The following is a 17,707-nucleotide window of genomic DNA, read 5'->3' as shown; positions in this document are numbered from 1 at the left end:
CTAGGGCGCGCGCGCGCCAGCTCTCTAAGATTTAAAGGGCCAGTGCACCAGTGATTGGTGCCTGGCCCAATCAGTCTGATTAGCTTCCACCTGCTCCCTGTCCTTATAACCTCACTTCCCCTGCACTTCCTTGCCGGTTCTTGTTGCCTTGTGCCAGAGAAAGCGTTAGTGTTGTCCAAAGCCTGTGTTCCAGACCTTCTGCTATTGTTATTGACTACGAACCTTGCCGTCTGCCCCCGACCTTCTGCTACGTCTGACCTTGCCTCTGCCTAGTCCTTCTGTCCCACGCCTTCTCAGCAGTCAGCGAGGTTGAGCCGTTGCCGGTGGATACGACCTGGTTGCTACCGCCGCAGCAAGACCATCCCGCTTTGCGGCGGGCTCTGGTGAAAACCAGTAGCAACCTAGAACTGGTCCACCGACACGGTCCACGCCAATCCCTCTCTGGCACAGAGGATCCACCTCCAGCCTGCCGAATCCTAACAGCAGGATAGTCTGGATGGGGGATAAGCAGCCCCAAACAAGTTCCAAAGATATTCAAGCTGTCCTGCAGGCTCAGGGAGCATTAGTGTCAGCGCGAACTATCAGTCAACATTTAAATGAAATGAAACGCTGTGGCAGGAGACCCAGGAGGACCCCACTGCTGACACAGAGACATAAAAAAGCAAGACTACATTTTGCCAAAATGAACTTGAGTAAGCCAAAAATTTTCTGGGAAAACATCTTGCAGAAAAATTTGACCAAGTTAAAACATTTTGGTAAAGCACATCATTCTACTGTTTACAGAAAATGGAATGATGCCTACAAAGAAAAGACACAGTACCTACAGTGAAATATGGTGGAGGTTCAATGATGTTTTGGGGTTGTTTTGCTGTATCTGGCACTGGATGCCTTGAATGTGTGCAAGACATCATAAAATCTGAGTATTACCAATTGATTTTGGGTCGCACTGCACAGTCCAGTGTCAGAAATCTGGGTTTGCGTCCGAGATCTTGGGTCCACCAGCAGGACAATGACCCCAAACATACATCAAAAAGCACCCAGAAATGGATGGCAACAAAGCGCTGGAGAGTTCTGAAGTGGCTAGCAATGAGTCCAGATCTAAATCCCATTGAACACCTGTGGAGAGATCTTAAAATTGCTGTTGGGAAAGGGCGCGCTTCCAATAAGAGAGACCTGGAGCAGTTTGCAAAGGAAGAGTGGTCCAACATTCCGGCTCAGAGGTGTAAGAATCTTATTGATGGGTATAGGAAGCGACTGATTTCAGTTATTTTTTTCGAAAGGGTGTGCAACCAAATATTAAGTTAAGAGTGCCAATAATTCTGTCCAGACCATTTTTGGAGTTTGGTGTGACATTATGTCCAATTTACTTTTTTTCCTCCCTTTTTTGGTTTAGTTCCAATACACACAAAGGGAATAAACATGTGTATAGCAAAACATGTGTTACTGCAATCCTACAATTAGGACAATTTACTTTAGAGGTTTCCAGCAAAATTTCCAACATTCAGTTTGTGGCATTTTTCCTCCCATTGACATTTAATGATTAAAAAAGTACATAGAAAACAAAATGCATATATTAATGTGTACGTGCATTTTTTTCTGACTTTTTCCCCTCCGTTCTTAGGAGAAATCCTTCACATGATCAAATAATGCCAGTCTTAATAAATCGTCCCCATTGTGTGACCTCCAACACCCCCCCCCCCAAAAAAAAATGCACCAGAAACTGCCCTTCAGTTTAGTTCTACATTAAAATCAGCTGATTGCACATACTGTATATTGCTCTGTCAAAAACTGTATCTTCGCTGTAACACCAAAAATGTGTAAACTGTAAATATGTAAGTTTGATTTATATATCTTTAGCAGTTCACATTATAGATCCTGATGTGCTCATACAATTAGCACAGTGTAAATCTACATTAGACCAGGGGAATGTCTTATGTTTGCTATGTGGCTTTCCCTTATGTCTCTTCCTTCTATGGAAATATTTCTGCTTATCCTAACACACGCAGTGCATGAGCCCGGCCACAGATGGCGCTCCTGACTACACAGTAGTTGTCATGCTCCAGCTCCAACTAAACCCCGCCCACTGCAGGGTAGATGGAAAGTGACAGTTGGAAATGTTGCAATAAGTGACAAAATGTAAGGTATTTATGAATCCCCCTGTACAAATCTCATCCCCATCACCACTGATCTCAATATGAGGGGGCGTCACCAATGTAACATCCTGTGATCAGAGAGGAGTTTATACAGTTACGCATATTACTGGGCAGTACAATGTACACAAACTGCCCACAGTGTATCCTATCTGCTCTTGCCTCCTATCTGGCTTCAATGCAAATAAACTATATGCTGGAGTCAGTTAAATGATATTCCCTCCTATTAATGGCATTTTATAGAATTAGCTAAATTCTACCCAGTCACTTCTGACCCTTAGAGTGGTAAATTCTGACATAATTTGTGAAAAAAATGGAACAGTCCATGTCCCCTGGAGGTAGGTCCATATCCTGGTCAATCCTCCTATTCTTCATCATTCCTTTTCTCTTGTCGTTTCTGTCACTGAAAAAATAAATAAATAAATAAGAGAGAAGGAAATACTACATAGGAATATAGGAATGTATATTGTGTAAGCAATCAGCATGTAAAATGGTGGATAAGTGGTGACTCAGTGACACAAGACTGGATTTTGGGAGTGACTGAAGGTTCTGGCCATAAAGTAGCTCCGATACTCCAGTTCTGTGCTGTATTGCAGTCCTGAACCTGACCTCACTGGTCTGTGAGCGTGGCTGGAGAGCAGCAGAATGGAGCTGCTCTGAAGCAAAATAAAAAGACTTGGGTACTGAACCTTCCAAGTTTGGGTGAGAACAAGTTTAAGTTTTTAATGAGAACCTAGTGTAAAGGAAAATAACATTTCTGTTTTACTGTATGCTGCAAGTGGAACCCATTGCTGTATGTGAAATTTTGCAATAAACCCAGGACTTTTGAACTGGGACACCTGCCTGCCAGGGTCTCTTTGCTTTGTGGTAAGACTGTTAGAAGGGTCCGTTCTACAATATATAATATTGGTTGTTCAGGGGCAGTCTGGGGTAAACAGGAGCAGTCTGAAGTCTTAAAGGGGTACACCCGTGGAAAACTTTTTTTTTTTTTATATCAACTGGTGCCAGAAAGTTAAACAGATTTGTAAATAACTTCTATTAAAAAATCTTAATCCTTCCAGTACTTTTTAGGGGCTGTATACTAAAGAGAAATCCAAAAAGAAATACATTTCCTGTGATGTCCTGACCACAATACTCTCTGCTGACCTCTGCTGTCCATTTTAGGAAATGTTCAGAGAAGCATATGTTTGCTGTGGGGATTTTCTTCTTCTCTGGAAAGTTCCTAAAATAGACAGCAGAGGTCAGCAGAGAGCACTGTGGTCAGGACATCACAGGAAATGCATTTCTTTTTTGGATTTCTCTTTAGTATACAGGGGGAGGTGTTAAATGATCTTTAATCACTTTTTTTTTGCAGTGTTATAGCTCCCATAGGGACCTATAACTCTGCACACACTGATCTTTTACATTGATCAGTGGTTTCTCATAAGAAACCACTGATCGATGATTCTGCCGCTTGACTGCTCATTACTGTATCTCAGGCACTGAGCAGTCATTCGGCGATCGGACAGTGAAGAGGCAGGTAGGGCTCCTCCGGCTGTCATGTAAGCTGTTCGGGATGCCACGATTTCGCCGCGGCGATCCCGAACAGCTCCCTTAGCTAACCGGCATGGTTTCACTTTCACTTTAAAGTTGAACACTGTGTCTAAAGGGTTAATAGCACGTGGCACTGCGATCAATGTCACACGCTACTAGCCACGGGTCCCGGCCGTTGTTAGAGGCCGGGCCCGACCCGCTATGACGCGGGGCCACGCCGTGGCCCCTCGTTATAGATCCGGAGCGGACTCATGATGTACGCGTACGTCATGGGTCCTTAAGAGGTTAACTGAAGTCACACCCCCTCAACCTTTGTCAGACCCGGTGCAAAAGAGTCCAAAAATGGTCTAAAACTAACAATAACTCTAAACAAAATGCTTGTTTTACCAGTCCAGTATTGAACCCCTTACCTAACCCTTCTGTTCTCACATCAACCTCTTATTTTCTGCGTTTTCTTTCATATTCAAAAAGGCTCTATTGAACAATCAAGCGGATGGATGTACAGAAGCAAGGCACATGGATATTTCAGCATGTACAGACCAAGATAATAGATAGCAAATACATCACAGCAACAGCACAAAAACATTAGGCGCACAACCGAGGCTCCGAAACAGACAACAGGCAGGAGTCTTCCTTTTCTCTCTCAGACTCAAGAGGGTGATGAACCTTGGCAGTACTGTAGTCCATCCACATGGTATATAATGGGAAAAGGCATAGGATATAAGACCCCAGAAAAAAAAAAAAAAGAAAGAATAGAACAGAAGACCAAACCAAAGGGAAGAGGGGAAACGTCAAAAGGGAAGGTAAGGAGAAGGAAACGTCAAAAGGGAAGGGACAACTACCGGCACGGCCTCCTATAGCTGAGGGAGAGCAAGGTGTAACGCAGATCAGTTAGAATCAAAATTAATTCAGAAAAACTTAGCAATTAGGAAGCTATGGCTAGTAAATGGTATTCCTGTGTATCAATAAACTCAGACCAGGGCAACCACCGTGAAGTAAACCGCTCAGATTCAGGGACAGCTGCAGCCATACATTCTTCCATTAGCAGCAAAAAAGGATACTTTGATCCAGCAGATCCTTTAAAACTTCAATACTTTATTTCTTGCAATTAAAATTTCACAGCGCCTAGCTGGTAACACACCATAGACTAAGGACACAATTTGAGCACATGCGTACTCTTGATCACCGATACACCTGTGTGATTACCTTCCCTTAAATACACACCTCAAAGGGAGGAGTCAAAATAATAAAAATTTTAATACACACATCTCAGATTATGCAAGTACTATCGCATGAGTCTGGAATTAGCTAATAAAAAGAGTCACATACAATAAATGATTCATATAGTGAAAACAGGGTAAAATAGTTATGTAGCTATAGATCTTGGAGCAAGTGGAACACTACAAAGTATTTTACCCTGTTTTTACTATATGAATCGTTCATTATATGTGACTCTTTTTATTAGTCACGCCCCCTCCCATAGACATGAATGGAGGGGTGTGGCGTTACATCACGTCTCCAGTCCCGGAAACAAAGAGCTTTCTGAGACTGAAGACACCCCCTGCGATCAAACATCTTATCCCCTATCCTGTGGAAAGAAAAAAGATGTCTTTGGCTTGATAACCCCTTTTAAAATGGCAATGGAGGTCCCCTTACTAGCCTCTTGCTGCTGAATCACAGCTCCAGTGACACAGCCTAGCAGAGCTGATCATTTTGGCATAGCATTGTTTTTTGAATTATACAACAACAACAAAAAACAAAGCACAATTGCAGTTTTCTTTTTAATTTCCCCTTTACAAATAATTTTTTTTTTTGTTTTGTCATACACTTTATGGTAAAATGAAAGGTGTCATTCTAAAGAACAATTGGCCATACAAACCCTCATGTGGGTCTGTAGTGAGGAGTGAAAAATTAAAATGCAAAAATGATGTGTTTTCGAGGCCAAAATGGGCTGTGCACTTAAGGGGTTAAAGTGCACCTGTTACATCCAACTTCAGTTATGAACCACCAGCACTGTTGCAAAGATTTAAAGGAGTACTCCAGCCACAGAACTGATTGCAGGGGGTCCGACCGCTGGGACCCTACACCATCTTCCGTACGTGGACCCGGCATCGCGGCGGCTCTACGCGGCTAATACTTGTGTCGTCGACCTCATTAAGAGGTCGACAGACACACCCCTCCATTAAGCTCTGTGGGAGAGGCGGGGATGCACGAACGCTGCATCTCTGTTTCTACCATGGAGATACATGGCAGGGGCATGTTGGCCACGGTGTAATGCTGCGACCGACATGCCTCCTGCATAGGGAGAGCCACTACAGTACTCCTTTCAGGGCTGGCTCCACCTATAGGCAAAATAGGCAGCCACCTATAATGCCCTCTTGATGGGGGTGCCATTATTTCTCCAGGTCCTGACAGCCTCTAAGCTGTCACCCCAGTAGTGAGATGATTACATGAGAAGGGGGTTTGTTACAGTGTGTCACCCCAGTAGTAAGGAGATTACATGAGGAGGGGGTTTGTTACAGTGTGTCACCCCAGTAGCAAGGTGGGGTGTGTCAAGGGGGCGGTAAAAGTAGCTTTTGCCTAAGGTGACAATCATAGCACCAGTCCTGACTCCTTTAAGTAAAAGCAAACCTGTCACACCTTTTATTAGCAGTATCAGCATCCATATTTTGCACACAAAAAAAACAGTAATGCATTTTTATGGGCTGTGCAAGTGTCAATGAGGTGTGGCCTAGGGCTGCAATGCCTCTATGTACCTTATCCCCACCCACTTCCAGCTTGAATGGCAGGGCTCAGAGCCAAGCCCTGCTAAAATCCAGTACATGCGCCATTGTTTCCCATTGAGGTGCATTGAGAGAGTTCTATTTTTGTGACTGGTGGCCCAGGCATGTTATGTGTGCCAGGCGGAGCTGTAAAGTCAGTGTTTCGGGACACAAGGCAACCGTCCTCACCCACCCCTGCTAAGCAACTGGCTCCTGCTAGGATGTCATCTGGATTTGGATTTGCCTGAGTTCCCAGGCAAGTCTATCCTGATCGTTGCAGTCTTGGGTTACGAAATTTCTGCCACTGGAGCATAATCAGAGTTATGCTTTAGGGCCCCGCCACAATACCTTCTTATGTTTTCAATAGCCATATCCTGGAAATTATCCAAGTTACCTCCTAGTTTGGATGCAGTTGCCCATAGCAACCAGATTGCTTTTTTTTTTCTTTCATTTTTCAAAGGCCTTATTAAAAATGAGAGAGGTTATATGATTGGTTGCAATGAGCAACTGCACAACTCTTCCTCTACATAGGTTTTGCTAAATCTCCCCCATGTTCCTTAATAGGTTTTCTGAAATTCCTGATAGTGCCCCTACTCCTGAGTAGTCATAGCAGCTCTATTCCTTGTTCCCGTTGCCCAATTGTCACAGCAGGGTGTCTCCATGTACTAAGCCTTTAGAGGGTTAAGGCCATAACTCTTATTGAGGCTAAAGGTGGAACTGCTCTACAACGTCAATTTATAGTTTCGATGTATGCATATGCTGTACCTTCCCTTTCAGTTGAATGTTGCTGTAATTCTTTATCAGAAGATGGATTGTGTCGTATTGGTCATTTATAAGATAAATGTCAGAACATGAGAATTTATTAAGTCCTTTCTGTCCAAGTGATTTGTGGTAGAATTGTGGTTGCTATCACAAGTTTTACTATTGTAAAAATTCTAACTAGGTTGGTTAAAATTTAAAGCAGACGGAAGGTGGGATCTGGCTGGTACTCCCAAAAGTCATAAACCAGTTAAATATTATTTACTTACATTTTTTGGATATGTTCCTTTTACAGTTTTACCAATGTCTGTAATGGTCAGAGCAATGTTAAACACTGTCTCCTGCTCTGGCGAGACTCGATATAGCAAATAAGAAAAGCCCATATATGGGAGATTCCATAAATACTGGAAATTCAAGGACTTAAAGGGGTACTCCGCTGCTCAGCGTTTGGAACAAACTGTAGCCGGCAGCTTGTGACATCATAGCCCCGTCCCCTCATGACATCATGCCCTGCCCCCTCAATGCAAGTCAATGGGAGGGGGCTTGGCGGCTGTCACGCCCCATCCCTTAGGCTTACATTGAGGGGGGGGGGTGACATCATGAGGGGGCAGGGCTATGTCATCACGAGCTTACGGCGCCGGCTCCAGCTTTCGAAACAGTTTGTTCCAAAGTTGAGCAGCGGAGTACCCCTTTAATCCCAATAGTTGGGTACTTAATATGAACAGTTATCCTCACATTGTTTATCTTTTAAATTTACTCACACATTTAAAGCCTACTTTTTTTATCAAGAAAAAATATTTGCAATAGCATTTTAATGAAAAGTAGCACAGATATCAAACAGTCAAATACATTTTTGAATACAAACAAAATATATATCTTATCTTCCTCTCCAGCCATCACACCATTGCCTCCCCACACTGTCAGTCACTACACTGGTTACTAGTGATGCACCGAAAGGAAATTTTTTGGGGGAAACCAAAGATTTTATGCTGTGCTTGGCCGAAAACCAAAACCAAAAATGCATTGCCGAGCCCCTTTTTTTTTTTTAAATATAGTTTTTGTTACATTTTATAACTTTTTTGGGGGAATGTGATGTGACTAAAAGCAGCAATTTTATGTGTTTGGGATTTTTTTGCGTTTACGCTGTTCAGGAACATAATAATTTAATAGTTGGGACAATTACGCATGTGGTATACCAAATATGTTTATTATTTTTTATATGGAAAGCGGGAAAACGAGGGTGATTTAAAGCGTACCTGTCAGATCCAACAAAAAACTTTTTTTTAATATATCACTCAGTACCTAATCCTGACCATGTACATATAGTTTTTATGTGTCTAGCACCTTAATTTATTTTTTTATTACACTTTTAATTTAGCTCACTAGTCTGAATTTCTCTCAAAGGGAGGGGGCGTGGCCTCACTGTGCAGGTCTCCGCCCCCTCCCTCAGTATGCTGTCTGCTCACATCTCCCCTAGCATTAGCAAAACTACAACTCCCAGCTTGTCCTCACTGACAGTAGCAGGACACAAGCTGACAGTAGGAGGATTTTTCCTCCAGCTGTGACCCCTGCACGGTTGTCAATCAAGGAAGTGGGTCCATGACATAGGTGATGACACATGGACACAGCAAGACTAATATATGTGTCCAGGCAGGCAGGGGGGGCAGTTGTTTGACTGGCTTTTTCACTATGAAATACTGAAAATGTTCTAATTGCAAAACCTATTGGTTATACATGCTTTACAACATATCAAAAGTTTTTGAATCTAACAGTGCCCATTTAAACTTTTCAAATGGAAGGGGTTAACAGGTGTTCTTTTAATTTTATTTGACATATTTTTTTTATTTATTTTTTTACACTTTATTAGTCCCCTTAGGGGACTTTTAGGAGGAATTATTAGATTCCTCATACCGACTTGCTTAGCCAGGCTCAATCAAATGAAGAGCCATGGACACCAATGATGCAGAGGTAAGCCCTCCGGCTACCTCCACAGTGGATTGACCCCCCCACAATTGCACTGCGGGGAGGGGGGCAATCCACCCCACTGGACCACCAGGGAGCATTTACATGTCCCTATAGACGCAGTCTAGTTTTGCATGCTCTTGAGGGCCACCATCGATCACTCACTGGCCAATCAGATCCCTCCGCAGCCTGCCGGATCCCCACATGCCGCCACCGGGTAAGCAAGGACTTCCCCCTTCCCTCTCACCCTGCTGTGCCCCACTCTCCCCGGACTTCCACACGTGGGCGGAGGTCTGGCAGTGGCAGGTGCATGGTGATGGGGGGCACTTACCCCTGCCATCGCCATGAAGGGGTGTGAAACAATTGTCACTGCACCTGTGCTCCTGCAATGGCGTCCTGCGGATGCTGTACTGCTCCAACCCTGCACTGAAAATAAAGAAAACTGCTGCACCATGAAACCGTGAGTGCCTCCTCATTCTCTATTTCTTATTTATGGATGTTGCACTGTATGATCTGGAGGATTGAGCACCTCGTTTGGTTCCAGCCAGTTGATTGCTTTGCTACAGCGCTGAGTGTTTGGCAGATAGCCAGAGCCTGCTAGAGACTGTATAAGGCCATAGATGCCAGTGCTGGTCTTTGTCTACCTTTCTTATGTGTTAAAGGAGTACTCTAGTGCAGAGTATTACTGCTCGGTCCTGCCCGGGCTGCAAAATAAATGAAAATGAAGCATCACTCACCTCCCTGGGTTCCCGCGGAGCGCCACTACAGCTGATCGGTCCTCCGGTCCATCTCCTTCATACTTCCAGGTGTAACAAAGCGTCACATGGTGCTCAGCCTATTACCTGCCAAGGCAGAACATTGCAGCGGCCGGCGATAGGCTGAGCGCCATGTGACGCTTCGTTACACCTGAAAGAATGAAGGAGATGGACCGGAGGACCGATCAGCTGTAGTGGCGCTCCCCGGGAACCCAGGGAGGTGAGTGATGGTTCATTTTCATTTATTTTGCAGCCCAGGCAGGACGGAGCAGGAGTAGTCTGCACTAGAGTACTCCTTTAAGCATTAATATCTCTGGGATGCTTTTACTTTTCATTCTGATTCCAAGATAGTTTTTTCATGACATATTCTACTTTATGTTAGTGGTAAATTTTCATCGATACTTGCATAATTTCTTGGTGAAAAATTCCAAAATTTAATGAAAAATTTGGAAATTTTTCACTTTGAAACTCACTGCTTATAAGGAAAATGGACATCCCAAATAAATTATATATTGATTCACGTATAAAATATGTGAAATCACCCTAAAATCACCATAAAATTTGTAACGCAATTTATCTTGAGTAAGGAAATACCTAATATGTGTATATCAAGTGCTCTGTGGGTGCGCTAGGGGGCTCAGAAGGGAAGGAGCGACATTGGGATTTTGAAGAGTGAGTTTTTCTGAAATGTTTTTTTTTTTGGAGGGGGCATGTCACATTTAGGAAGCCCCTATGGTGCCAGAACAGCAAAAAAGAAAAAAAACACATGGCATATTTTTTTGGAAACTACACCCCTATAGGAACGTAACAAGGGGTACAGTGAGTCTTAACATCCCAAAGGTGTTTGACGACTTTTCGTTAAAGAAATATATATATTAGGGCTCAGGGTTTGAGACAACTGGACAGGTTGTGTTTAGAGTAATATTTCAATTTATTGATTGTATATAATGTGACAATTGAATATTAAATAAAATGTAAATAGCAGCAACTGCGTCTCACAGGGCCCTTGTGTAGGCGCAGCACCAACTATTAAGAACTATTGCATATGTATAGTACAGTATATAAAATATAAAAATATACTTGTAAAAAATTATAAAAGATATAAAATAAAAATATAGAGACCACCATAAACATATATATAGAGAGGGATCTGGATGGGAGAGTCTTAGTCCATCCTCTATGGTAAATAATCTCCTCTCATAAAAAAGTCCTGCTCATATAGACCGATTCTGGTATTGTGGTAACCAATGGCAACCATAAGGTTAGTAACCCGTAGCAACCGTTCTGATGAGTCCGGCTATTTAAGTACTTCAATGTTTAAGTAGAAGATAAACTTGATATTTGTAGACAATATTCAACATGAACAGCTAGTGTGCAGTCACTGTTAATATGCATGCATATTTGTATGATACTTTGTATCTCACCGCTCCCGGACACTGATGCGCTGGACTTCACGGGGATGCTGCGATCTCCTCCTGATGAGCTGTGTAATCCTGCAGTGTATTAGCACTGAGTAGCTGTCTTGGTAAGCGGCAGCATCACCGGAGACTCGGCCGTCTCCCACAGTGGTGATGTTGGTAGATGGTGGGTTGCGGGTGGTGTTGTCGCAGCGGTTCTGCGGATGCGCACGTACATGTGCCGGAGGCGTCCTCGTGGCAGCGAGGCGCGGATGTCTCCTTCACCGGGTGTCGGGTGATTGACAGTTTATTGTCCGGTATCGGACTGATATTGACTTAAGCAGGGCAAATATACTGGTGGTCTCAATAGGTATTGAGGGGACGCTGGACGCGTTTCAGAACTCTCTCAGTCCTTTCTTCAGCAGCAAAGAATAAGTGTAATGGGGGGTCACTGTGTCGTATTTTATACATATAACTCCTCCTCTATCAATTAGTGACATCAGATCCAGAGTAAACAAAGTCAACAAAACAAAATAGTGGTGTTAGATTTATGAATGAAAGTAGTAGAGCTCAGTACTAAATGAATAGGACTGTCTTGAATTACATATAGTCTGCTGTGAAATGCATTGAAAATAAAATAAAAAAGACCTGTATTAAATAATATACGTGAGTGAATTACAAAGTGATGTCTTTTTGTGTGAATGGAATGTTTGAGATATATAAAGTAAATTCATTGTGTGCCAATTGTTGACCATAAATATAAAATCATAGTATCTGTGTACAATTGTATAAAAGTATGAATACTATGTGAAAGTCTAAATATTGATGATAATGCAAATATTTAAAATATTGGTGTAGTGTGAAATGGGATATATATTTTGCTTGTGAGTATAATTGTGATGGTGAAACCTAATATGCAAATGTGGTGATTGTGGATTACTAGAGACCAGGTGTCTGAAGAAAAGTATCTATACTCTAAGTGTCCTACAGTCAGTATATCTGTTGCAGTATAGAAGAAGGGACTAGATAGTGTACATAAGACATACAAAAGTTATAGACAATGGAGATATAAATACCCGAGTTGTGTGGATAAAGGCAAGGGACTTTTCGTTAAAGTTGGATGTGTAAATAAAAAAAAATTCACTAAAATGCTGGTTTTCCCCCCAATAGGGTTACAAATTTTGGGGGGCATTTTCTATTATTACCCCTTGTAAAAATGTAAAATTTGGGGAAAAAACTGCATTTTAGCGAAAAATAAAAATGTATTTACCCATCCAATTTTTACGAACAGTCGTCGAACACCTGTGGGGTGTGTTACGCCAAGCGCTCCGGGTCCCCGCTCCTCCCCGGAGCGCTCGCAGCATCCTCTCATTCGCAGCGCCCCGGTCAGACCTGCTGACCGGGTGCGCTGCAATATCACTCCCAGCCGGGATGCGATTCGCGATGCGGGAGACGCCCGCTCGCGATGCGCATCCCGGCTCCCGTACCTGACCTGTTCCCCGTCTGTCTTGTCCCGGCGCGCGCGGCCCCGCTCCTTAGGGCGCGCGCGCGCCGGGTCTCTGCAATTTAAAGGGCCACTGTGCCACTGATTGGCGCAGCAGGCTTAATCAGTATGTTCACCTGTGCACTCCCTACTTATACCTCACTTCCCCTGCACTCCCTCGCCGGATCTTGTTGCCATTGTGCCAGTGAAAGCGTTTCCTTGTATGTTCCTAGCCTGTGTTCCAGACCTCCTGCCGTTGCCCCTGACTATGATCCTTGCTGCCTGCCCTGACCTTCTGCTACGTCCGACCTTGCTCTTGTCTACTCCCTTGTACCGCGCTTATCTTCAGCAGTCAGAGAGGTTGAGCCGTTGCTGGTGGATACGACCTGGTTGCTACCGCCGCTGCAAGACCATCCCGCTTTGCGGCGGGCTCTGGTGAATACCAGTAGCAACTTAGAACCGGTCCACCAACACGGTCCACGCCAATCCCTCTCTGGCACAGAGGATCCACCTCCTGCCAGCCGAATCGTGACAGTAGATCTGGCCATGGATCCCGCTGAAGTCCCACTGCCAGTTGTCGCCGACCTCACCACGGTGGTCGCCCAGCAGTCGCAACAGATAGCGCAACAAGGCCACCAGCTGTCTCAACTGACCGTGATGCTACAGCAGCTATTACCACAGCTTCAGCAACAATCTCCTCCGCCAGCTCCTGCACCTCCTCCGCAGCGAGTGGCCGCTTCCGGCCTACGATTATCCTTGCCGGATAAATTTGATGGGGACTCTAAGTTTTGCCGTGGCTTTCTTTCGCAATGTTCCCTGCACTTGGAGATGATGTCGGACCAGTTTCCTACTGAAAGGTCTAAGGTGGCTTTCGTAGTCAGCCTTCTGTCTGGGAAAGCTCTGTCATGGGCCACACCGCTCTGGGACCGCAATGACCCTGTCACTGCCTCTGTACACTCCTTCTTCACGGAGATTCGAAGTGTCTTTGAGGAACCTGCCCGAGCCTCTTCTGCTGAGACTGCCCTGCTGAACCTGGTCCAGGGTAATTCTTCTGTTGGCGAGTACGCCATCCAGTTCCGTACTCTTGCCTCCGAATTATCCTGGAATAATGAGGCCCTCTGCGCGACCTTTAAAAAAGGCCTATCCAGCAACATTAAAGATGTGCTGGCCGCACGAGAAATTCCTGCTAACCTGCATGAACTTATTCATCTTGCCACCCGCATTGACATGCGTTTTTCCGAAAGGCGTCAGGAGCTCCGCCAGGATATGGACTTTGTTCGCACGAGGCAGTTTCTCTCCCCGGCTCCTCTCTCCTCTGGTCCTCTGAAATCCGTTCCTGTGCCTCCCGCCGTGGAGGCTATGCAAGTTGACCGGTCTCGCTTGACACCTCAAGAGAGGACACGACGCCACATGGAGAATCTTTGCCTGTACTGTGTCGGTACCGAACACTTCTTGAAGGATTGTCCTATCCGTCCTCCCCGCCTGGAAAGACGTACGCTGACTCCGCACAAAGGTGAGACAGTTCTTGATGTGAACTCTGCTTCTCCACGCCTTACTGTGCCGGTGCGGATATCTTCTTCTACCTTCTCCTTCTCTGCTATGGCCTTCTTGGATTCTGGATCTGCAGGAAATTTTATTTTGGCCTCTCTCATCAACAGGTTCAACATCCCGGTGACCAGTCTCGCCAGACCCCTCTACATCAATTCTGTGAACAATGAAAGATTGGACTGTACCGTGCGTTACCGCACGGAACCTCTCCTAATGTGCATCGGACCCCATCACGAAAAAATTGAATTTTTGGTCCTCTCCAACTGCACTTCAGAAATTCTTCTTGAATTACCGTGGCTTCAACGCCATTCCCCAACCCTTGATTGGTCCACAGAAGAGATCAAGAACTGGGGTACTTCTTGTCACAGGGACTGTCTTAAACCGGTTCCCAGTACTCCCTGTCGTGACCCTGTGGTTCCCCCGGTATCCGGTCTTCCTAAGGCTTATATGGACTATGCTGATGTTTTTTGCAAAAAGCAAGCAGAGACTTTACCTCCTCACAGGCCTTATGACTGTCCTATTGACCTCCTCCCGGGTACTACTCCACCCCGGGGCAGAATCTATCCTCTGTCTGCTCCAGAGACTCTAGCCATGTCGGAGTACATCCAGGAGAATTAAAAAAAGGGGTTTATCCGCAAGTCCTCCTCTCCTGCCGGAGCTGGATTTTTTTTGTGTCCAAAAAAGATGGCTCCCTACGCCCTTGCATTGATTACCACGGACTTAAGAAAATCACGGTAAAAAACCGCTACCCCTTACCTCTTATCTCGGAACTCTTTGATCGCCTACAAGGCGCCCACATCTTTACCAAACTGGACTTAAGAGGTGCTTATAATCTCATCCGCGTCAGGGAGGGGGACGAATGGAAGACTGCATTTAACACCAGAGATGGACACTTTGAGTATCTGGTCATGCCCTTTGGCCTGTACAACGCCCCTGCCGTCTTCCAAGACTTTGTTAATAAAATTTTTTGTGATCTCCTATATTCCTGTGTTGTGGTTTATCTGGACGATATTCTGATTTTTTCTGCCAACTTAGAAGAACACCGCCATCATGTCCGCATGGTTCTTCAGAGACTTCGGGACAATCAACTTTATGCCAAAATGGAGAAATGTCTCTTTGAATGTCAATCTCTTCGTTTCCTAGGATACTTGGTCTCTGGCCAGGGACTACAAATGGACCCAGATAAACTTTCTGCCGTCTTAGATTGGCCACGCCTCTCCGGACTCCGTGCTATCCAACGTTTTTTGGGGTTCGCCAATTATTACAGACAATTCATTCCACACTTCTCCACTATTGTGGCCCCTATCGTGGCTTTAACCAAGAAAAATGCCAATCCTAAGTCCTGGTCTCCCCAAGCGGAAGACGCATTTAAACATCTCAAGTCTGCCTTTTCTTCTGCTCCCGTGCTCTCCAGACCTGACCCATCTAAACCCTTTCTATTGGAGGTAGATGCCTCCTCTGTGGGAGCTGGAGCTGTCCTTCTACAAAAAAATTCTTCCGGGCATGCTGTTACTTGTGGGTTTTTTTCTAGGACCTTCTCTCCGGCGGAGAGAAACTACTCCATTGGTGATCGAGAATTACTGGCCATTAAATTGGCGCTTGAGGAATGGAGGCACCTGCTGGAGGGATCAAAATTTCCAGTTATCAAATACACTGATCACAAGAATCTCTCCTATCTCCAGTCTGCCCAACGACTGAACCCTCGCCAGGCTAGGTGGTCGTTGTTCTTTGCCCGTTTTAACTTTGAAATCCATTTTCGCCCTGCTGACAAGAACATTAGGGCCGATGCCCTCTCTCGTTCTTCTGATGCCTCTGAAGTAGAGGTCTCTCCGCAACATATCATTCCTCCGGACTGTCTGATCTCCACTTCTCCAGCTTCCATCAGGCAAACTCCTCCAGGGAAGACCTTCGTTTCTCCACGCCAGCGTCTCGGGATTCTCAAATGGGGACACTCCTCCCACCTCGCAGGCCATGCGGGCATCAAAAAATCCTTGCAACTCATCTCTCGATTTTATTGGTGGCCGACTCTGGAGACTGATGTTGTTGATTTCGTGCGGGCCTGTACTGTCTGTGCCCAGGATAAGACTCCTCGCCAGAAGCCTGCTGGTCTCCTTCATCCCCTGCCTGTTCCTGAACAGCCTTGGTCACAGATTGGTATGGACTTTATTACGGACTTGCCCTCATCCCGTGGCAACACAGTTGTTTGGGTGGTCGTTGATCGATTTTCCAAGATGGCACATTTTATTCCTCTTCCTGGTCTTCCTTCAGCGCCTCAGTTGGCAAAGCAATTTTTTGTACACATTTTTCGCCTTCACGGTTTGCCCAGGCATATCGTCTAGGATAGAGGCGTCCAATTCGTGTCTAAATTCTGGAGGGCCCTCTGTAAACAGCTCAAGATCAAATTAAACTTCTCTTCTTCTTATCATCCCCAATCCAATGGGCAAGTAGAAAGAATTAATCAGGTCCTGGGTGACTATTTACAGCATTTTGTTTCCTCCCGCCAGGATGACTGGGCAGATCTTCTACCATGGGCCGAATTCTCATACAACTTCAGAGTCTCCGAATCTTCTGCTAAATCCCCATTTTTCGTGGTGTACGGCCGTCACCCTCTTCCTCCCCTCCCTACTCCCTTGCCCTCTGGTTTGCCCGCTGTGGATGAAGTGACTCGTGATCTTTCCACCATATGGAAAGAAACCCAAAATTCTCTTTTACAGGCTTCATCCCGGATGAAAAGATTTGCTGATAAAAAAAGAAGAACTCCCCCCATTTTTGCTCCCGGAGACAAGGTATGGCTCTCCGCTAAATATGTCCGCTTTTGTGTCCCCAGTTACAAACTGGGACCACGCTATCTTGGTCCTTTCAAAATCTTGTGCCAGATTAACCCTGTCTCTTACAAACTCCTTCTTCCTCCTTCTCTCCGTATTCCCAATGCCTTCCATGTCTCTCTCCTTAAACCACTCATCCTTAACCGCTTCTCTCCCAAAGTTGTTTCTCCCACTCCTGTTTCCGGTTCATCTGACGTCTTCTCTGTGAAGGAGATTCTGGCCTCCAAGACTGTCAGAGGTAAAAGATTTTTTTTGGTGGATTGGGAAAACTGTGGCCCAGAGGAGAGATCCTGGGAACCTGAGGACAACATCCTAGACAAAAGTCTTATCCTCAGGTTCTCAGGCTCCAAGAAGAGGGGGAGACCCAAGGGGGGGGGTACTGTTACGCCGAGCGCTCCGGGTCCCCGCTCCTCCCCGGAGCGCTCACAGCATCCTCTCATTCGCAGCGCCCCGGTCAGACCTGCTGACCGGGTGCGCTGCAATATCACTCCCAGCCGGGATGCGATTCGCGATGCGGGAGGCGCCGCTCGCGA

Source organism: Hyla sarda, chromosome 1 (genome assembly GCF_029499605.1).
Source record: "Hyla sarda isolate aHylSar1 chromosome 1, aHylSar1.hap1, whole genome shotgun sequence".
Taxonomy (NCBI): Eukaryota; Metazoa; Chordata; class Amphibia; order Anura; family Hylidae; genus Hyla; species Hyla sarda.
The sequence above is the reverse complement of the archived record's forward strand: the minus strand, read 5'-3'. Positions refer to the sequence as shown.